Source organism: Myodes glareolus, chromosome 27 (assembly GCF_982192425.1).
Source record: "Myodes glareolus chromosome 27, mMyoGla1.1, whole genome shotgun sequence".
Classification (NCBI taxonomy): Eukaryota; Metazoa; Chordata; class Mammalia; order Rodentia; family Cricetidae; genus Myodes; species Myodes glareolus.
Window position 1 is genome coordinate 12,072,728 of NC_142052.1, and position 20,281 is coordinate 12,093,008.

Sequence of the window (20,281 nt, forward strand, 5' to 3'; positions counted from 1 at the left end):
CAATTTGATGTCTTTTCCTCCAAAGCTCTAAAATTTGACCACAGATCTATAGTCAAGTTCATTGTAGGTCAGAGACGCTGTCCTCGTGTTTGGGTCATTCTTGACTTGGGAATGGGGACCGTCCAGTGCACAGAGACAAAATCTGTGGCTATTGTGCCATCAACCTGGAGAAATGAAGCTTTGCCTGAGAAAAGATTTCAGATAAAGCTTTACAAAAAGTTGATTTTATTTCCCCACATGGGTTTTAAGCTGTGTAATAGCAGAGAAAGTACTTGTATAAAATCCAGGGCTGGGAGACAATGTTTTAGTAGCACTGTGAGAAATCACGCCAGGCGCTTAGAGACTCAGTGTTAATGCCTGAAGTGGGCTTAATGGCATTTTCCTCTAATTTTACTTGGGAGGCTGGCATGGGTATTGAAAGTTTCAGGCCAGCCTGGACTACATAGTAAACACTGTCTGTAAAATACATTCCTATACTCTTAGCACTTGGGAGGCCGGCACAGGAGAACTGCTATAAGTTTAAGGCTATATAGTGAGTATTGCACCACCCAGAGATACATAGTAAGGTCCTGCCTAAAACAAAGCCAAAACACCCTAAAGTACATACATACATACATACATACAAACACTGGGATTTTTGTTGTTAAATCTTTAGCAAGTTTACTGTCATTGTTTTTGAGTATCAGAATTTTCTAGATCTCTATATTTGATACTTTTTAGTTTTAGTAAGTGGTGTTTTTATTTGTTTTATGAAATTGCTTTTCTATCGCTTCTTTTGATATTGCTTTGAGCTAAAAGTGAGAAAAGAGTCCTTCTTATGTAATGTTGTTTATTAGGTTTCTTACCTATGATAACTGTGTCTCCAGAGGCTAGGCAGAGCCATGCGTGAAGGGCAGGGTCCCATTTCCTTTATCTGGGAAAGACAAAAAGAGAGCCAGCCGCGGTAATGGATGCCTGTAGTCCCAGCACCTGGGGGAGGCTGAGGCCAGAGGATGGCTGAGTTTCAGGCTACTCTGGAGCCACAAGTAGAACTGAGTCAGCCTGTCTTAGAGACAAACAGCCCCCCATAACCCCTAAAAAAACACAAAAAGCCTACCTTGTTCTATGTCCCGCTGGAGGACCCTGGAAAACTTCAAGAAAGTTTTTTTTTTTTTTTAAAAAAATCTTTTTTTTTTTATTGAAAACACATATTTTTTATTCAATATATTCTGATCACATTTTCTCTACCCTCATCTCCTCCCCATCCACCTACCTCCATGTTTTCTGTTTCTCTCTTTCAGAAAGCAAACAGGCAAATAGTAATAAAAAAACTAGAATAAGAAAAACAAAAACACAAAGAAAAAGCAGAAGAAACACATACACACAGAGAGGCAGACACATATACAAACAAAAATTGGAAGACATAATAAACAAGCAAATGGCCAATAAGATGACAAAAATGCCCAAGTGCCAAGACAAAAAAAATCTACAAAAATGCCATTTAATTCACTTTGTGTTGGTCATCTACTGCTGGGCAGGGGCCTGCAGTTAGGTGTGGTTTGTGTACCCAGTGAGACTCCATTGGAGTAAACTAATTTTTGGTTTACAAGTGGTTGTCAGTTGGCGGTAGCTTCTAGGTTAGGGGTGGGAGATCGTGTCCACTTTCTTCTCTCAGAGCTGGGACCCATCTGGCTTAGACTTGAGCAGTTCTTGTGTGGTCTGCCACACTCTCAGCCTTTTGGTGAGACCGAGTGTAGCAACACTGTTAAACAAAACTTCACCCTTTCCTTGCCCAGAACTGAGCCGGTCCACCTGCTGAAGCCATTTTGGGAAGGAAGAGGGTCCTGGGTGACTGGTTGCTATCCATAAAGCTTACCTGGGGCTCGGCTGAGTTCGCCTGTTCCTGAGGCAGGTGGGGGAACAGAGGTCTCTGAACCATCCAGGTTCTGCAGCCACGGAGAGGTAGTGCATGGAGAGATAGCCAATGAGGTCTGACAAAGAGAGGTTTGGATAAAGCCATCTTCAAAGAATGAAGGTGCTCATGGGTTGTACGGTTTACTGAAGTGAGAACCCTCGCATGCTAAGCATGTGTCCCTTTGCATTTGATCCAAGAAGAGCCCTGGGTATCAACAATGGAACAGGGAAGCCTGGGGATTCTTACTGAACCTCTAATAATTGGTAGATCATCCAGCATATCTTACTGCGCAGATCCAGTGAGGCCCTGTGATCTCATGTTTTGTTTCTTTTTCTCATTTTCATAGCTTTTGCTATAAATAGATATATACACAGAGTATAAATATTAAATGCCAGATTGCCCAAGAATGGGTTCTGGCAAGCTGTGAAATTCAGCCTCCAGATGGATGACTGTGGACCCAACCTGAGCCATGGGTTTCAGTACATAAGTTAGTGTGTCTTAGGCCACCCCAGTCCTTACTTAGCTCCTTACTGCATTGTGTCCTGCCTCTGTAGTCAGCTAGACTCAGTGTTTTCCTCAGGGTCAGTGAGGAGCTAAGGAAGAAACAGGGCGTATTGCCTGCAGCTCGTGAGGAGAGCCAGGGGTTCTTCCACAAGGAGCGCCCTTTGGGAACAAAGAAAACAAGGAGATTTTATGCAGGAAGCAAATATAGATACATAGATAACATACATAGATACATAGATACATAGATACATAGATACATAGATAGATACATACATAGATACATAGATAGATAGGTAGATACATACATACATACATACATACATACATACACACAAACACACAAATGAAAATACTTTAGTGGCAGGCATGTTTCTGAGCATGCTCCATTTAAGATGTACATTAATAAATGTGCTGAGTTTAAGGCTTTAATTTGATTAACAATGATGCCAAAACACATTCCTCAGTGTGCTTAGCCCCAAGCCATAGGTCACGATGGAGCATCAAATGGCTGACAGGAGTTTTTGTGAAAGCTTTTCAACATTACTATAAAATAAGAGGTATGGAACTCTCCTCTCTCTCTCTCTCTCTCTCTCTCTCTCTCTCTCTCTCTCTCTCTTTCTCTCTCTCTCTCTCTCTCTTATTGTACTGAGAGAATAATTTGAAACCATGAACTCATAGTCACTAAACTTCCCTGAGAGATTGCAGACACTCAAGCAAGAAAGAACCAAAGCAAACCATTAGTTAATAACTAAGGCTGTTGTTGATAATGTGTGGTGTTGACCATGAAAGTTTCTGAGTTTTCTACTGTAAACAGCATGGTATCCTTCCCTTTTCACATGACATTTTTCAGTTTGTAATAACTGAAGTCTATTCTGTAATTGTCAAATGGCTGATGTTACCGTCAGTCAACATTCTTCCGTGGAGAGCTGGTCACTTGAGTTACCTAGCCCCCCATTATTTTCTCCCTCTCAGGATCTAACTTTCACAAGGCTACTACATCTCCTTTTGTTCTTTTAAAGATTTATTTATGGTTATATATATGGGTGTTTGACTTGCATGTCTGTCAGTGCACCGTGTGCATGTCTGTACCTGTGGAGGTCAGAAGAGAGAATCAAGAGTCTCTGAGTCTGGAGTGACAGGTAGTTAGTTATCCACCACTATGTGGGTGCTGGGAACCTGGATCTTGTGCAAGAACAGCGAGCACTCTTGACTGCTGAGCCATTTCTCAAGACTGGAATGCCTCGCTCCTCCTTTGGCCTTTGGACCAGCCTTGGTCCTTTTACAGAAGTCAATAGTATATTTTATATCAGAAGGTAAAGCTTATTAGAGTCACAGACTATTCCAGTTCCTCTCAACTTTCTACCTTGTATTAAAGATCAAATCATTCCATGCAGTAGAATCAAAACCCAGTGCCATTGTCCTTGGCTTCTCAGTCAGCCTTCGTTGCCAGGCATGGACTGACTTTGTGGGATCCTGGTTTGTTTGGATGCTCACCTTTATAGACCTGGATGGAGGGGGGAGGACCTTGGCTCTCCACGGGGCAGGGAACCCTGACTGCTCTTAGGACTGGAGAGGGAGAGGGAGGTGCCGAGGGGGAGGGAAAAGGGAGGCGGGGAGGAGGTGGAAATTGTTAATAAATAAAAAAAGAAAGAATTAGAGAATAAAAATATCAATCATACAGCAACTTAGTCATGTAATTGACAAAATAAATGCAAAATCTCCCGAATATTTGAAAGTTAATAAAACAAAAGCGCGGTATCAAGAAATTCACACACAAAAAAGATCAAATCGTTCCACTTTCGCACAGTTCATCAAATGAATCAATATTTTTAATGAGAGCTGGTGAAATGGCTTTGAAACTGCCCTTCTAGCACTTTTTAGAGTTATTTCAGTTAACTGGTTGCACATGGCCGTGGGTTTGAATACCAGAGGATTTGAGAGAGGAAGCAGATGTTAATCTGTCCTTCCATCTTGGGAGTCAGTAGGATGGAGAGGCCAGGCTTTTCCTCTGTTGATCGCTACTGGGCAATGTCTAGAAAATCTCTTTTTAATATCAAAGAGAGATATTCCATAGATCATAAACTATCTGAAAAACAATGACATATACTTTTTGTGACAAGTTCTTCCAGGCAGGCAAAGTCAGTTTTCGTTGTGTTTAGTCGTCCCAACCATGGCTGCATATTATAATTACTTGAGTTTTTTTAACTGTTGGTTTTTCAAAGGCGTATTTTATTTTAATGGCCGAGCGATGTGATCCACCACTTACAGCACTTAGTTCACTGTAAACATAAAGACAAACAAGGAAAGCTTCATTTCTTCACCACTTCATGATCCAGTTCTTAGACTTTAGGTACTTTTTTCTAGGGCTTTGCATACTTTCTTGGTCTTAGTCCTGCAGGCCTGGCCTGGACAGCCAGGATCTTCATTCAGGCCCCTTCTACCTCCAGTGCTTGGATATATTCCAGGAGAATACATTTTTGTTTTGTTTTTTCTTTTTTTGTTTTTACACACACCCTTTCACCTTCAGGTTAGTCTGTAATGCATGTGGTGATACATCTTAAATTTATGGTATTTCCTGAATAGCCTGCTGCAAGATTTGCATCTTCTTCGTCCAGTTTACCTCCTTGGGCATTCTGGCATTGACAACATTTATCCACTCACCCCTGTCCCTGTGCCCATGTTTCCAGAGAACCAAAGGGGTTTTCTAGTATTGGGCCTGGGAAGATAGAGCCAGGACTGTAGGTGATCAGCCGATCTTTGATCAGCTTCTGAATCTTTCTATAGAGTTTGTATTTGATGTTGGTCTCATTGGTCTCCAGCCAGACCTTTTTACCACAGCACAGCAAACTAGAAGCAATCTGAAGCACGACTTAACTAAAAACTCAGTGACTGAAACTGGGGTTCAACCTGAAGGTCCGAAAAGCAAAGCAGCCAGCCACTGGCTCTTACCTCAACTTCAGTCCGAAAATGGCGATCCTGACTCCAGGAATCTCAGAATGAGATTGTGTCTGAGAGCTGTCTGCTCCCATTTTATAATCCTCTCTTAGTTCTGGGATTAAAGGCGTGTACCCCTACCGCCTGGTTTCTATGGCAAGCTAGTGTGGCTACTGGGATTAAAGGTATGTGTTCCTGCTGCCTGGTCTGTAAGGCTGGCCAGTGTGGCTGTTTTACTTTTCTGATGCTTAGGCAAGTTTTATTTATTAAAATACAAGTGAAATACCACTACAGCAAGCCTCTTCTGAAGCCTTAGCATACTTATGACTGATTGCAGCTATAATAATAAAAGGAAACTAGAAAAGGTGCTTTTTTTTTTTTTAAATAGCATCTCATAACTCAGGCTAGCCTCCAACTCCTCACATAACCAAAGATGACCTTGAGCTTCTGATCTCTTCTCTCATCCACTTCCTGGATGTCAGGATTGCAGTCACAGGCTTTTGCATATTTTGTGTGGTGCTGGGGACCACACCCAGGGCTTTGTGCATGCCAGGCCCACACCTACCAGCTGAGCTGTATCCCTAAGCCCCTGAGGAGTTTTAATGCCTATCAACACTTGTCCTTAATTCTGGGCAACCCTTTACAGTTGATCCCTGGACAGCTACTATCATCCCGAGAAACTGCTGGAAATATACACTTAAGGTCCTTATTCAGAAAAACAGAGTCAGCATCTTTTATGGATAGGATGTGGGAACCTATTTTCAATTCTTTCTTGATTTTATATTCCAAGTTTGAGAACTACTAATCTAGTGATTTTTTTTTTTAATCATTCAGAACACTCTCTTTGTAACAGGGATTCTGATGTTAGAGCTCATTTGGTGGGACAGGCAAATAGTTAACTAGTTGGGAAAGAAAATAAACCAAAATTCAGAGAAAATGAAAGTTAACTCTTATGGATTGTAGGTTGAATTCTATTGGGATGGAAGAGGAAACTAGAGTTGGGAGACCTCTCTAGGGCTCTGGTAAGGCACAAAATAAATGAATAATTAAAAAGTAATAAAAAAGTTCTTTTAAAAAAATTCCTTAATAAAAAAATTTATTCTTTTGAGAATTTCATACTGTTGTTTTATTCTTTACTATGGCCCAACTCTTCCCAGATCCTCTACTCTATACCCATGTAAGTTTGTGCTTTTTCTCTCTTAAAGAAAAAAAAGAGGTCTGCCAGTGGTAATGCACGCATTTAATCCCAACACTCTGGAGTCAGAGGCAGGCAGATCTCTGTGAGTTCGAGGCCAGCCTGGTCTACAGAGTGAGTTCCAGGACAGTTAGGGCTGTTACACAGAGAAACCCTGTCTCGAATAAAAACAAACAAACAAGCAAAACAAAACAACAACAACAAAAAAGAAGAAATAGAGAAAGCCAGTAACCACAGGGAGCTCATTCTCCTCCTTCCTTTGGGATTTCTGTCTGGCTTGAGCGGATCTTGTGCCTGATGTCACTATTGTTCTTTAAAAAACAGGCAGGTATGTTCCCTGGCAGGCTCGCAGAGCAGCTTCTAGTCCGACAAGGACAGCTGTGGGTCCCTACAAGATCTCCAGGGTGGCAGCGCCATGTGGCCGGGGCAGTCAGGCGGGCGGTTACGGCGGATAAAAGGCTCACAGGACATAGTATTATTTAAAGAAGAGGGAGACATTTATTGCTTAAAGAAGAGGAAAACAGAAAAACATAAAGAGAAACATAGAGAAAAACAAAGACACATGTACACACAACAAGTGACAAACACAAGACAGGGGAAGATGGCGACGAGGGAGGTCAGAAGTGATTGGGAGTGGGCGTGGCTAGCTCTTAAAGGGACCAGACCCAAAGGAATAACATTCCCAGATCCTTTTTATAATAAAAAGTAGAAGGTTAGACATTATAGTTTGAAGGAATTGGGGGTGGCGAATTCTCAAGGCTGCTTCCGGCTGATTTGTGGGCGTCGTCTTTGGGGGGGGGTGAGGGAGATCCGAGAGAAGCTGGGTGTTGGTCACATCCTGGCATAGTTGGTCTTTGCTCCCGACAGGACAGGTGTCTGTGGCATGGAAATGTCTGGTGTCCCTTGGACCTGGTTAGGGTGTTGGCAGAACAGAGGACAAAGTTAAATTGAGAAAAAATTTTTAGGACCAGGGAATTGAGGGGTTATGTACCTGACCTGTTTATGGTGGGTTCTTTAATTCGGCTCCCTGGAACTCATAAGAAAAATAGAAGTTTTAGACATATACATTGTATTAAGAACTCCTTGGGTTTGTAAAAACAGAAATTATAATGAAAAGTATTTTTATTTGGTGAGACAACCTGGCAAAACCTCTTAGCTATCAGACTGTCAGAGATCTTTGAGAAGGATAAGATTTTACTTGAGTTACTTATTAAAAATGACAGAGAACTTACTTGGTTGGCATCTAGAGCTACTGTTTTGGGTCCTCCATGGTCACTGAAGGTTGTATTTGACCTTTGTTGTTTAGTGTAGAGCCTGTCAGGCTTTAGAAGACCCTGTGGACTAAGAAACCTTTAGGAAGACAGGCCTTCCTTGACCTGGGCAGCTAGGCTGTCAATTCCAGTGATCCTGTCCATGTTTGGAGGTCTTCAGTTTAGGTGAAAGGCAGTTTTTGCCCAATGGTCAGCGCTTGGCAGTCGAAGCAAACTGCAGATGGACGCTGGTCTTTGACCATTTGTCTTCTGTCTTCTCGGAGGAAACAGAGTGCTTGCTAGGAGCCAACCTGTCTCTTTTTGTTATGAAAAGTTTTTTAGTAATTAAATATTTAAATATCGCATTCCCCAGATCTCTGAGCAGTTGAGGCTGTTTATTAGGTATAACTGCAGTATAGAATCTGTCTGGAAGGTTGGGTCTGAGTTTGACTGTACTGACTCTTAACAGGTAAGATCCACATTTGTAAAAAATCAGACAGAAAGAAAAAAAAAACTGTTTGTAACATTAAGATTAGTGGCAGAACTGACAATGGTAGAAAACAGCTTAAAAGTCCATACCAGTTTAAAATATGAGACTTGTGATTTTGTAGTCTGAAACGAGATGAAATGAACAATCATTATACATAGAAAGATTGAACAGGAATTAGGCAGAATGCATGCTCTCTGATGGACCCTATCAGAAAGCATGTCAGCATGCAAAACACCTGTAATCAGAGTTAACGAGAACACCGAGGAGGGGGAGAGGAAAGGCAGGACATACATGAGAATGAGAGGGCCTGGTCGCATGATCTGGCTCTCAGTGAATCTAGCGATAAAGTCACCTGGCCCCAATGAACATGGCGGCGGACACGTGTTGTGGCTTGAATGGAAAGACCGCGGGAATTTTAAAAGCCAGGGGCCGCCTGGTTGTTATGCAGAGTCTGAATCGTGAAAAACCCGCATAAACAGACAATTTAAGGCATATTTAGGCTGGTACGACTTGCTTTCCCAGGTCAAGACCGTGAAAAACCTGCAAAAACCGTGGCATCTTGTGCCTATGGGGAACGGCTCCCCATTTAGGTGAGATGCAAAGGAATCGACCACCCAGGATACGTGGGTGAACGTCCCCAATCCACGTGTGGGGTGGTATAAGCCGAACTGGATCAACCTTTTCGTCCGTGAGAAAGATGAGAAAGAAGAACAGAATGAAATAAGAGAGGAAGACGACTGGACTCCCCGGGCCCCCAGGTGAGGGAATGCACGGGCTTAACAGGATACAAGCCGTAATGAACATGAATGCCAGCGATGGGGCGGAGAAGTACCCCCCGCCCCCCCAGCCCAGAAACACCGGGAGGACCGGTCAATCCCGGGTTAAAAAGGCTCAGATAAGCTGACTGGAGTGAGGAAACTTACAATTAGAAGCCGGTGTTGTTTGTAGGAATGAGTCCATGCAGTTGGCAGTGTTGAGAAGGCCCTCCGTCCCAATTCAATCCCGGAAGTTGGTGCTCAGAGTCCCGGACGAAAGGTGAAGCTGGGACCCTGGCCCTTGGCGGGTGAATCTGTCGAGTCCGCGGCACCAATATTGTTCCTTAAAAAACATACGATGATGGGATGCCCCGGGCGGCCTGCGAGCCAGGCAGAGGCTGCTGCCAGGGCAGTGCAGGGTCCCCGGGCGAGAGGCAGAGTCAGGCGAGCGGCAGAGTCAGGCGACTGGATGCGGTGGACGGCAGAGTAAATGAACATAAGGCTATACATAAAGCTAAACATTTATTATTTAGAGGAGAGGGAGATATTTATTACTTAAAAAGCGGGAATCAGAGAGACGTAAAGAGAAACATAGGGAGAGATAGAGACACGTGTGTACACACCAAGAGACGGGACAGAGAGAGAGAGAGAATGTTAAGATGGCGGCGAGGAGGTCAGAAGTCACTGGGAGAGGGTGTGGTTAGTTCTTAAAGGCACCTCAAAGGAATAACAGTCACCATCGCTGTGAATCTAGACAATACTGTCTCCTTAGCCTCTTACAATCTTTCTGCCCTGGGCAAGGCATTTTATAGGACTCTGGTCTTTGCATCTTCCTTACCATGGCACCCAGATGTTTGTCCCTGCGCCAGTCTTTTCCTGCTCACCACAAGAGAGGACTCCTACCACCCAGGAAGCCCAGCTCTGTTCTCCCTGCCAGCCTGTGCCCTTAGTAACCTTCAGCTTGTTACTGCTTCTTCTCGCCATACTGATACAGCCTAAACTTCATCCCTGCACCTGCAGGCCTCCCTTACAGATGTTCTAGGAGAAATTTACTTGCTTGAGGTTCAGTAACTGAAAACTGTTCCAACTTACACTTTAGTGAAAGATAGTATCTTCTGGATAATTCTTGCTGAAGATTTTGTTTTATAAATATGTGCAGCCATTATGATTTAAGTCAAAGTCTATTCCTACTGGGCCTTCTGTAGCTTTTTATGACCTGAGGAGTCACCTTCATGAGCAGGAAAATTGTGCATTAGCCATTCGGTCACAGGACTACTTTGCAGTTATAGGACCGTGGCCATGGCAGCAGGTTATTTGAGGTTGTAGATCTCACAGTAGGTAAACATTCCCAACAACCTCTAAAGCAACAGAGGAAGAATGGCGGCATGGTAGGAACCCTGGGTGGAAGACTGGACCGCTTGACTGGTGGATACTCTGTGCCCTCGGGATGTCTTGTCGGTCAAGCTCATCTAGCCTAGGATAGGTCATGTGACCAACAGAAGTTCCACAGTCTGCCAAGTGCAAGGTCAAGGCTCATGCCAGCTTTGCAGATGGCAGCCTTGCTGTGCTGTCTTGGGTGGCACTGGCAGAAGGATCACTCACATCCTGTATCAGTTCAGGATACTAATTTCTGTTTATTTTCGTGACCCAGTCATGATTCAAAGGCCTGGTCGGTCCCCTTCTACCGTCACCCTGGAAGTTAGGAGTTCAGGGTATGAAATTAGGGGGATAGACACTTGACTTAGGAGGAAATATTGGTTCACATAGCAGGATTAGTCCATGAACTTGTACAGAAAAATTAGTCCATAAATTTTGGGATCCTAGGCCAAATGAAGATATTTGATTAAATTGCACCTTTGACCAACAGAAGCAGTGCGGTCATAGTGGTTAGCGGTGCAGAATGTGGAGCTGGGCGACATGTATTTAAAGTCTATAGCGCTTATTAGTGGTGCGATCTTAGCCAGACCATTAACCGCCATTAATTGCAGCGTGTGGCTCTCTCCACTCATAGGACCAGCTTGGCAAGAATACCTGCCTTGTGTGAACAGAGTGAGAGACCTTGGAACACTCAGCCCTAAATGGGACAGCTCCATAAACCTCTCCCCTCAGGGCTCAGGGAACTGTTCAGAGGAGGAAACAGAAAGGTTGTAAGTGCTAGACGGGATGGAGGACACCACGGAAGCAGTGTCTTCTAGACACGGCAGGCCTGATGCACATATGAATTCACAGAGCCTGTGATAGCATGTGCTGGACCTGCAGAGCCAAGCCAGATGGGGTTCCAGCACCGAGGGGAACCGAACACGAGCCCCCGCCTAACCCAGAAGCTATCTCAAACTGACAGCTGTTACTAAGAAAAAAATGGTTGGGGAGCTTGGGGAGCGGGGAGGTGCGGAGGAGATGGGGGAGGGGAAACTGTGATCAGAATATATATATATATGAAAAACATTTTATTTAAAAGTAAAGGAATACCTGTTGCATAGCGTATTTCTAGTATAGGCAGTTACTCAGAGGTGTGCCTGAGTGTGGAGACACTCATGAACTGTTTAACTGTAATCAGTTAACAGAAGCACTTCCCTTTAAGAGATTGCTGTGAACTCGGCTCTCATGAAGGGACTGACTAACTAGGCAATTTGGGGAACTAAGAGAGAATGAGGCACTAAGATAATTCTTGTAGTCTTTGCTTGTTGGGTTTTGAAAAGGCATATTCAACAAAGCTGATGGCAGTCCTAAAACCTTATAAGTGCTTATTAACTTGATAAACTCACTGACAATACCCAAGTAACAGAGATAGTTCTGACTCTTTTCCATAAAATTCTATGCAAAGTATCTTCATGCAGAACTGTGTTACGTGAATAACTGAAGAGTCTGCATCTCAGGGGCATCATGGGGCTATGTCTACCACAGGAGCTTTGAGTTCGTGTGGTCTTTATCTCACATGCATATCGCTGGGTACAGGAACATCGGGTTGTCTCATAGGTGGCTGTCCTCCGTTATGGCGGGGCCGAAATAACTTGCTATATACACATCGCTGCCATTCTAAAATTAAACAGTTTCCCAACTCCCAAACACATCTGGCCACAAGGATCGTTGAAGGGACCGTGGGCGTGTGAAGGAAAGTTGCTGGCGAAAGATATTTTTGAAAGCATTCGTACTTTAAAACACACTGAAATGGTTCATGTGTGGCATCAGGCTTGACAGAGGCTGCTAATGTATTCTCCAGGTTCAAATTTAGAAAACTAGAGACGACTTGGGAAACAGATTATTTATCTTATTTGCATTTGACACAGGGTATCACTCTGTAGCTCAGGCTGGTCTGGAACTCACTGTGTAGCCCGGACTGGTATCACACTCCTGATTCTTCTGCTTGAACCTCTTGAGCGCTAGGATTGTAGGTGTATGCTAGCATGGCCATCGAGATTCATTACTGCAGAGATTCAGAGGGAAATATGAAAGATGCTAATTTTAAATACTTACTTGTTTTACATATAGGAATAACACATGTGGGGTGTGTGTGTGTGTCTGTGTGTGTCTGTGTCTTTTAACTCTTAGGCTGTTGCTCAGGGTACCTGGTCAGTATTTGGGAAAGGAATTTGAACCTTATGCTGACTTCCAAGTCCACTTTATTTGTTAAAGGACGGGGGCAGATCTTGGATTTAAACTATTCTCCTGTCTCATCCTGAGAATGCCCAAATCACTTTTTGTAAATATATGATCATAATTCACAAGTGTCCTTTTGAAATGTTTTAGACACTCAGACTCTTTTCATGGGATATCATAACGCCAGAATTCACTTGGGTTCAGATGCCAGTTATGTGGCAATAAAGATTTCCATTGTTTTAGGATCATTTCATAGTGGAACAGTCTCCTAATTTAACTCTCAATGGAATACTCTTGGATACATTTATTATTGAAAATTGCGTGCTGTAAAATGTTAGTACTCAAACTGCCTTTGTCTCTGGGAAGACAGCTGAGTGGTAGGGTACTTACTTCATTCGTGTGAGGTCTTGGGCTCAATTCCTAGCTCCATTAAAAAAAACTGGCAGTTTACCAGTGTGTTAGTCAGGGTTCTCTTGAGTCACAGAACCTATGAAATGAACCTCTCTCTATATATCTATCTATATCTATATTTATACCTATATCTATATCATATACACACCTGCCTATATATGTATATACACACATACATATATACATAATATCTACACATACACACACACACACACATATATGAATTTATTGTAGTGACTGGCAGGCTGCAGTCCACCCACAGCTAGCTGTGAACGGGAAGTCCATGAATCATGGCTGCTCAGTCCCCGAGGCTGGGTGTCTCAGCTAGAAGGATGTGCTGACAAGGAGCCGGCAAGCAGACGAAGAGTGAGCCTTTCCTTCTTCCCTTGTCCTTACATAGGCTTCCAGATGAAGGTGCGGCTCAGTTAAAGGTGTGCTTTCAACCTCAAAATCTGGGTCAAAGGCATGTTGTCTTCTTGCCTCAAGAACTGGATCATAGGAGTGCCCTCCCTTTCTGGATGATAGTTCATTCCAAAAACAGTCAAATTGAGAAGAAGAATAGCCATCACAACTGGCTTGACAGTCTGTATACACTGGAAATACTAAAGATTTCCTTTCTCAATCCTGCAGTATTTCTGTGGTTCCTCAGTTTCTCTCATTTTTCTTTACAGTCTAAGAAATAAACAGATCCCCTGCTGTTGACACTCCTCTCCCCTCCCCTCGCTGTTTCGGTCTCTGTTTTCTCGGTGTATGAAGTGTTGACAGAAAGCAGCAGTGCAGAGAGATTAGGAATACTCTCAGTCAGAGGAGCCGACGGCAGAGTGCGTCTCAGGCCGGTGCTGGAGCTGCAATACGCACATGTGTCTAGACAGGAGTTCTTCGGACTCAATGCTGAATTTATTATACCATGGGAATAAAAAAATTGGGATAGATGTCTGTCAGAATCTACTTCATCCTGAAATATATGTGAAGACTAATGATTTTAATGTCTTTATTCTGTATCTACGACTTTGTTTTTATACTCACAAAGAAATTATTTTACTTTTGCATTATTCATGATGATTAATTTTTTAAAACGTGGGCTTTTTGGCCATACTAATGATGATGTGAGGATTTGGCCATTTAGTTTAAAGCTTAGAGAAATCCATGCTTCTTTCATCAGGATAAATACAGTTTTAATTACTTGGGCTTTGCTGGAGAACAAAACAGTGGGAAGGTAGAAAGAACAGATGTGGGCTTCACTTTCACCACCGTGTGAAGACAGGTAGCTAGCTAGCTCCTCTGTCTGCTGTTTATTTGTTACAGCCTCCTAATTCAGGCACTAGGATTGACTTTTGTATCTTACAAATGCTTCTATCTCTTGAGAATTAGGAGAAATTGTTAGTTTTCATGTGACATCCTCAAAATGAAGAAAGGTACTTAATACTTGGGTATCTGCCTGTCTTCTGGCTAAAATGAATGAAGACACATGCAGAAAAAGAATGCAGAGGCTTTTGCCCATGAACATGAATAGCAGTTGAAATCCCCCAAACTAATATTTAGGAATAAGAAAGCCCCTCTTGCTTAGACACTTTGTATATCACTGTCTCTCAGGGAGAGGGTGGACCTCTGGTTGTTATAGGTCTGTATGCTGTACTTCAAGTGAGAGGATTTGGTTTTGAGACTCAAGGCTTGTACTGATGCATGATACTCTCATTCCTAGAGACTGTTAAGACCAAGTTTCTACTGCTATAGACTGTACTTTCCCCTGTGCTGTGGTGGCCAAATGTCTGCAATATGTGTCTATATCAGAGGTCAGCCCTGTGCAGTCTAGCCTTTGGCCTAGCAAATGGAGACATGCAGTGCTGGGAACACTGGATATCTGTCTCGTAGGGAAGCAAAATGTGTGACAGTACTGTGACTCAGGAGACCTAGGTGTGGGCAGTAGCTCTGTTCCGAGTTATGCAATGTTTGCCGTGTTGTATAATCACTGGAAATCGGTCTTCTTGACTTTAAAATGGCAAATGTTCTTGCTCTGCTTGAGCTGACAGAGAGTTTATGAAAAGATAATGTATGTTATCAGCTTTGCCAAGTAGTCACAGATGATATATATTGGTTGCAGATAGTAAGCTCTAAACTCAAATGTCCAAGGAGCAGGAGGACTTCCCCAGTCACGTGCGTGAGGGCCTAGGTGGGTCTGGTTGTTCTGGTTTGCAGCCTACGGTTCTTTTTGCTGTTCGCTTCTCATTCCTGCTGGGTTCTGTCTTTTTCTCTAATTCACTATGTATGTGACTTTAAGTTCAGCCCAAGGTGGAACTGTCTGCGTCTACCTTGTTACCTCAGTGAATCTTATTGCCTTCATCCCACTCCAGACGAGTCAGGGGCTCATCTCTAAACCAGACACTGTAACTCAGAAATACCATGTGGTTGTTGTAGGCTACCCTTCCCAAACCAGAGATGCTGAATAGGGAGGGATGGCTTCCCAGAGGACCGCCAGGACATACATGAGAAGATATTCTTATTTTATTTTCCTCTGTGAAGAAAATATACATGTGATTTTAAAAGGCAGTAAAGAAATAGCTGGCCTTATGCATGGCATACGAAGAAAGGATTAAATTTTCTTTTATGAAACACTTTAAACATTTTGTTTTCTATATTGAAAATCTTTGCCATAACTTTATGTTGTAGAAGAAAACTCTAGTACCTTATTTTTTAAACTGTTCAGAATAGAAGGGTAGGTCTTCCAACCAAGCATTGATCGCGTGGTTAGGATCCTGGAATCCAGGTGCTCTAAGAACTAAATGTTATCTTGCATTCTTATAGTTTTTTTTTTTTTATTGTGGTGACATACGCCATACACTTTATCGTCTTGAGTATAGCATAGTATTCATGAGGTGCCACCATTGCAGGCATTGTCTCTAGGGCTTCTTTCATTTTGTGGAACTGAACCTAGAAAACAGGAAAAAATTCCTGTGATATGACGAGGACAGATTGCCCCAGTGATTGGCACCAAACCCCACCCAATTAGGTGTCTTTTGTGTGTGATACTTGGGGCTGTGAGTTTGCTCATTGAGTCCTTTATCTCTGACCTGTACCTCAAGCTGGCCCTGATTTAGTCTGTAATCCGAGCAGACCTTGGGTCTGTGATCCTCTTCCTTCAGCCTCCCAAGTAGCTGGAATTGCAGGCCTGTTCCCCAGGGTGGGCTAGATGACTGGCTTAGGAAATGCCTTCTCACTTCCTTCTTGATCTTCACCCAAGACGTTATCTACTGTTGAGGAGATTGGGCTTAGAACAAAGTAACAGCACTGGAAGAACTCCATCCTAGATGAAATGAGGGAATGTAAATCTGGGGAGCGCTGGATCCCTTAGAACCAGTAGTTCTTTGTCAGGAATGTACACGTGATTGCCAAAAAAGTAGCTGCACAAATTGTGAAAACGATTCCAATTTTCCGTGACCAAGTGGGGCCAGAAGGAAAAGGGTTGAGCAGAGAGAATCATGAAAACTCTAACAACATTTTATTTGGGAAGGGCACACAGCTGCAGGAAGCATGTTGTGGCTGCCCCCGAGGAAAACAGGGAGTCTTGGGAGATTTAGAATAAACAAACTTCAAAGAGATTTTAGTAGGCGTAAAGTTAAACAGCTCTTCTACCCCAGGAAGGAACGGACAATTCACAATCGCCTTCTTTGTTACTCGGTATCCACTCATCCCTAATGATGATTCTATTTGACCGTAGGAGTAGAGTTTAGGGCGCTGCGAATGCTTAGGAATAGAAGTGGGGGGTTAGTAAGAGTACTAGACTGCTGCTGCCCTAGCTCAAGCGTTCCATGGAGCCTCTGGAAGGAGGGTCAGCTTTCTGCCTTTGAAGCTGACGAACACTGCTGATCACCTTTTGAGCACTAGCGAGATGGATCTGCGGTTAAGAGCACTTGCTCTCCTCGAGAACCCACATTCAGGTCTCAGCATCCACACAGTGCCTCATAACGGTCTGTAATTCTCTTGACCTCTGGGCAGTACCTGCGTGTGATGTGCGCGCTTGCGTGCAGGTGAAACACGCATGCATACAGAATAAAGATAAATCTTCAAAAATTCCAGTGTTTGAGTTTTTCTAAAAGGCAGAGTTACATGTCAGAATTAAATAAGATATTGTGAAACATCTGACGATTTCACAATTGAAAATGAAGTTTGATGAATTGATTATAGTCTCCCCTTGGAGGGAGACTTTGCTCTTAAAGAGAATTCCCGGAGTAGAAAGACAGCTATTTTCAGAAACGTAAAAGCCACCGACTTGCCACTGTTCAAGAGCAGCTGGTCTTCGTTGAGTTATTTCAAATGTTCCTGAAACAAGTTTCTAAGATTGGAGAGGTTTGGGGAAAGCTTTGTATTCTGCCTGCCTCTTGGATCTGTGTGGAGGGGCATGGTATGGAGAGGGACATGCAGGGTCCAGGCTATTGCCTTTTTGCAGCCTCCAGTGCATGCTCTGGAGTGGCTGGGTGGCTAGGGATTGCTTTACTGGAGACAGACAAATGCAAGACCGGTGACTATAGACCTGGAGACCTGCTGGGAAAGTTGAGGGAGATGTGTCTTAAGTCTCCAAGGGACCTCTTACAGTCCTGGATGCTTGTGTTGTGACTTCGTATTTGTTAGTCCATGAGCTTAGATGTTCAGTAACTTTTGGGACTGAGAAACTTGTTTAATCTGAGATGTTTTGAGATATGAGTTATTGTTATGTTTATTTGAGATATCTATTAGCTTCCCTCACAAAGGGGCCCAAGGCCCAAGAGGTGACAAGTGTTGGACAATGGCATTGGTACCTATATTACTGAACGGAGTTGGTGGCCTTGTCACATTTATCTTAAAAGAACACTAACCCATCAAATGAGGGGGACACACAAAGTTCTGTTTTGCTGTTTCATGGGACCGGCCCTCGTTCTGTATTCTAGGCTGGCCTCCAACGTGAATCCTCATGCCCCTGCCCCCTGGGTGCTGATATAACAGGCATGTATCACCACATCCTGCCTATAGTTCTAAGTTTTCAAAAGATGAGAGCACTTCTCACCTACTCGGGTCCTTCAGTTATATAAGTATATTCAGCATTCACAACAATAAACTGAGGGACAGAGGTTAAGGAAACACCATACGGCCACTGATAATATCTGTGCTGAAACTAAGGTACAAACTGAATTTACAATGCTCAATAATACATGTTCTGCCTCTCAGATTAAGAACTTTTGGGGGAAAGTGATGATGCCCCCCAACACCTATTCCCCTCTTCCTCCTTCCTTTCTCTCCCTCCCTTTCTCCTGCCTTTCTCTTTGTTACAAATATTTCTTAAGATGAGCGAGCCTCTCTGCCAGTGCAAAGAACTCCAATCAAACCAAATTAGATGAAATCAAAGATGCCCACGTTTAATGAATGCCGCACTCTCGGGAGGCCGGGAGCATGAGGGGGTGGGAGACAGAGAGGGATCACATGCAAAACCTGAAACCACGTGTGTTCCTGCTTCCAGTGAGCCGAAATAGCCTGTGGGAGTGGTCCTGACCCTCCCTGGGGAGGGGTCAGCATTTGGTGGGTTTTCCCAGGTAGAGTCTGGCCCAGGTCAACTCCTGGAGGTTGGGACTTGAGATGGAGCTTTCTCCTCCATTGGCACTTCATTGGCACCCCTAGGATGGGTGCCAGGGACTGGGGTGACACTTCCAAGCACTCTTGGGAAGTGAGCATTTTCTAGATCTCTGTCATTTTAGTTTGGCCTTCATATAACCAAGCACCGAATGTGACACTACTAATATGTTACTACACAGCAATCATGGGACCCTTTGTTTCTCCATCTCTTTGCAGTTAAATTTCTATACCACAGAGCTAGGAGAGTGTGTGAGCCAACCCTGGGCTGTACTGTGCTTTGTTCTGAGATAAGGGAAAAGAATCAGTATTCTTGGGCAAAAGTCCAAGCAGAGAAGACTCCTCTGCCTTGAAGCCATGTTCAGTTGCTTCACTAATGAAAGTACAATCCAAGGCTTTGGGATTGTGACTGGCAGGCTCCTCTTATTTGACCAATATAGTGGGAAGGTTCTTGGTGCTCCTACCAAGGAAACAAGGCTTGGAGAAAACTGAAATAGTGTGGGGCAGCTCCTTAACTTACCGGGTACAGCAAGGCTGAGGTCCGATGCTGAGCCCCGGGGGTGGGGGAAGGGGAGCAGCTAGGCACTGAACGGTGGTAGAAACCGTCTGCATAAAGTGATGACCTCTATCCAGTAGGCAGAGTCTGGAGATCACGGCTCAGTGGTGTCGCCATTCCTTAGTATCTGTCGTCTTTACAGAGTTTCAGCTTGTTTTTAAGGAGGTCTCTATTAGTGGGTTGGCAGGCTGAGGTCTTGGTTCTTGGGCTCAATGGATGTGAGCTCAGAGTCCAGTGAGTACTTAGGTACAGATGTCGAGTGGTTGGGTGTGGGAACTGGGCAGAGAAGGATGTGAAGTCTGCAATATTAGCCATATTTATTACTACTGTTATGCAGAGCCAGGTTCCTGATTGTAGCCAAACTTTATAAAGTGTGAAAGTTGTGTGTCACTTTTAATACAAAGTTGTGTGGATGATAAATGTTCTCTCAGGTGAGAATGAAGGAATATATTTTAAAAAGATAATATATTAAGGAAACTCTCCAAAGCCATAAATATGACATTAAAAATTAATTACCTGACACACTGTAAGCCTTCATTCAATCTATACCTCTGGATTGCATAGTTTCTGTATTTGTTAGTTTTTTTTTTCACCATCCTAACAGAAACTTGGGTCATAAAAGAGAAAACATACATCGAATAAATGCCTCTGTCAAATTGGTCTGGAGGCAAGTCTATGGGGTGTTTTCTTAATGATTGACATGGGAGGGCCCAGCCTACTGTGGGTGGTGCCAGCCCTGTGCAGGTGGGCCTGGGTTAAAGCCGTGGAGAACAAGCCAGGAAGGAGCTTCCTCACTGCCTCTACTTCCGTTCCTGTTTCCATGTTTCTGCCCTTACCTCCCTCAATCATGGGCTGTAGTCACCATGCAGAAGCCATTGTTTTCTCCAAAGTTGGTTTTGATCGGTATTTTTAATCACTGCGCTAAAAAGCAAACTAAGATACTTCGTAATGATTTCTTAATGTATTGTATCAATAACTTTAAAAATCCATCTTCCCTGCAGCATGGTAGTTGAAAGTTTGTTTTCAGTTATTGATTGTTTAGACAGATTTCCTTTCGGCTTTTGCCGTTTGTGTCTTGTAGATTTTATTTTTTTTTA

At 43.4% G+C, this 20,281-nt stretch overlaps 1 protein-coding gene and 1 long non-coding RNA gene across 21 annotated transcripts in view; one reads left to right on the plus strand and one right to left on the minus strand.

Annotated features, from left to right (window-relative positions):
- Adam22 (ADAM metallopeptidase domain 22) overlaps positions 1–20,281 on the plus strand; it is a 218,330-nt gene that overhangs the window by 43,452 nt on the left and 154,597 nt on the right. The window lies entirely within an intron of this gene.
- Positions 6,558–9,729, minus strand: LOC148117593 (uncharacterized). The gene is made up of 2 exons (XR_015736841.1): positions 9,191–9,729; positions 6,558–8,051 (listed from the first exon to the last, which is right to left on the minus strand). It is a non-coding gene; the product is annotated as an uncharacterized LOC148117593 (long non-coding RNA).